Below are 3,241 nucleotides of genomic sequence, written 5' to 3'. Positions count from 1 at the left end.
ATAAAACATGTGGACAAAGGCCAAATATGAGAAAAGAATTATTTTACTCCCAATAAGACATAGTGGGCCAGCATCAGGAGGGACTCAGTGTGACAGAATTTTGAGGAAGCTTGCCACACAAATTCCCACAGTCAAGGGCAAGTGGCTCTGAGTGGGCTATCGCTTGCCTGACTCAGTTCAGTATACTCAGTCCAAGCACGATCATGAAATGAACCTGCTTAAACTCAGGATGGGCATTCGCTCCATAGTCTTAAGTGTTGCTTTTAGAGTTCCCTGTCCTTTTCACGACTGTTCAAACTTTGGGAAGAGCCCAGAATGTGGGGCGACTTGTTTTCCCTTCCTCTTGTCTCTTAGTCCTGCCTCTCTCTGTGTTTCCACCAGAGGGCAGAACCAACCCACCTAATGCCCAGCTTGCAGCCTCTTCAATGTTTGAGATGAAACTTTTTGGGCTTCTTTCGAATGGTTGGGATTTCATTGCTTCGAAGAATTGCTGTTGAGGGGACCCAGAGAGCAACTCTGGAGTTAAGAGTACAGCTTTGCTAGTCATCATGTCCATGATTTGATTATCTGTTTCTGGGTTGGTTGGCTTGTTTGCTTTCCCCCTCTGGGCAATGGTATTTTCATCTTTGTAAAAGGAAAGCAGCAACCTTGCCTTTTGGGCAGCTGTGAGTATTAAGGAAGTTTAGACATACCTCACACTCTTTCAGACAAGACTGGTATGTAGTGCTCTCTATTCAAGGGAGAGTCCCTGCGTTGTTTACAGAAATGATGGTTCTGTATTGCCTACCTGGAATATAGCAAAGAGCGGAAAGATACTAAATAAAGCTACCAATTTTTGTCTTTTTTTTTTTTTTTTTGGTGTGTGTGTGTGTGTGTGTGTCAGGTATGTATACGAGTGTCTATTTCTATGTGTTATTCCTATCCCTTTGTCTTCCGCCTAAGAAGGTGAATCCTATTTCTTTTGCTCACTGATTTATCTCAAGTGTTAGAACAATACCCAGCACATTGCAGATTCTTAACAATTAGCCGTTCAACAAGCAGAGGGTTACTAACTCCTTGCTAAAGTTTGAATCTCAAGGCTTCCCATAGTCATACAGGTTAGCTTTGTCCCCAGCCCATGACACCACCAGGAGAAGGTGGGATGTTTAGTAGGAAGGGCTTAGTGGGATGAGGTTAGATCATTGGAATCATGTCTTTGAAGGGGGTATCAGGACTTCCCTTTTGTTTCTGAGCACTATGATGAGGCATGGACTCTGGATATTCTGTACTGTGCGGAGAGCTACAGAGCTGAGTGAGCATGGACTGAAACCTCTACAGCAATGAACCAAAATAAGCATGTCTTTCTTTGAAATTTATCTTCTTGGGTATTTTTCATAGTGATGGAAACCTAGCACATACATCTACATGTACACCTATGAACACAGGGAGTAGGTACAATTCTCCCAGGTCACACAAATAGATGGAGTTTATTGTGCCTTACACCAAATCTGTTTAACCCTAAATGCTATCACTTTCTTTCACGGCGCTTTGATTACCTTGAAGATAGATTCAGAAGCTCTATGAAAATGAACATCTGACTGAGTCTGATAACAGATACGCCTGGCTGAGTCTTTGTACTGTTTAGGAGGCAGGTGGTGAGGTTCTCCTTGCGGTAATACTTTTTGAGGTTTATTTCCACCAGTGTTTAGGTGGGACAGAGGAAAAAATTAACTTTAGGCATTAGAACACTCAGGTCTAATGAATATTCCTAACTCAGATGTTCAAAACGGCATTTCCCAACTATCTTCCATAACCAAAAGGCATCTGTGAAATGCAAGGAAAAAGAAACACATTAAAAAGCTGCTTCAAATGCCAGGTGTGGTGGCACACGCCTTTAATCCCAGCACTCGGGAGGCCGAGGCAGGCGGATCTCCGAGTTCGAGGCCAGCCTGGTCTACAGAGTGAGTTCCAGGACAGTCAGGGCTACACAGAGAAACCCCGTCTCAAAAAAAAAAAAAAAAAAAAAAAAGCTGCTTCAAAGCTGGACATGATGGTGTGTTGGTATACATCTATAATTTTAGCACCCGGGAAGCTGAGGCAGTAAGGTTACAAGTTCAAAGTCAGCCTATGATAAACAGTACATTTAAAGCTAGCCTGGACCATCTAGAGAGACCTCTCATGAAGGAGAAAGAGGAGGAGAGAGTGAGAAAAATAAAATAAAATTAACATTTCTGGAGGGCAGAATGGCTGGCTCGCAGCCTGTGTGACATCGGTGTTTGCTGACTGCCTATGAGTTAGAGAATTGAAAGCGGTAACTATGGCTAAAGGATTTTAGTACTTTAGTACACTGTCCTGTCTGTTGGTCAAGGACAGTGTCCTATGGGAACTTGCAGGAATGCAGTCTCTTTTCATACCTAAAGATTAGGAACGGGGCATTTAAACACCATCCCCGGGTGATCTGATGCAGCCCCGCGCAGCCCCATTTAGTTAATTGGGATCCCACTGCAGATTTGAGTTGTACCAGGGCTGATCCCCATAACCAAGAGATAGCGATCTTAGCACATTTCAAAAAGCACAGCATTAGAAGAAAACTCACCCCAGGCAGCATTAAATTTCAAAAAGGGGGGCTGCAGGGGAGACCGGTGCTCTCTGTATGGCTGTATTAGGAAGTGAACACTGCAAACGTATTTATTTCTTCTTGTTGGAGTCTTACACTCATGCCAGGGTAGACCAAGTTTCTATAGTACATTTTCAGGGAGATTTCGTGTGTGGCTTGCCTGCATGAAAGGTCTTACTTCTCTTTATTTATAGGTATCTGTCAAGGCTACATTCTGCTCTACGTATAAATCACCAAGACCTGTTTTTTAAATTCCAAGCTGGAGGCAAATGGCCAGGCAGAAATCCATGGAACTGTCATTCTGCAGGACAGATGTCTTGGCTTGGGTTATAAAACTCCTCTGCCTATGAAGAGTCGAAGAAACCTGAAGTGATGTTTGCATATGTGTTTCAGCCCTATGGAGATACACGGGGAAGTCTCTGCTGCTTACTGTAGTTTGCGTATGTATATATAGTGTGCAAACATTTTATACAAATATCTATTTATTGAATATATTCTGTATGTGCATTTATTCACATGCATCATTTAATGGTATTTTACATGCAACCCAAGTGCACGTCGTTTATATAATATCTGCTTTTTCAAAAGTTTGTAGTGTCCGCATATAACCTTCAAATGTATATGTGAACATGTGTGTGTGTGTGT

The sequence above is a fragment of the Mus pahari genome, chromosome 21 (assembly GCF_900095145.1).
Source record: "Mus pahari chromosome 21, PAHARI_EIJ_v1.1, whole genome shotgun sequence".
Taxonomy (NCBI): domain Eukaryota; kingdom Metazoa; phylum Chordata; class Mammalia; order Rodentia; family Muridae; genus Mus; species Mus pahari.
This window is presented reverse-complemented; position numbering follows the sequence as displayed.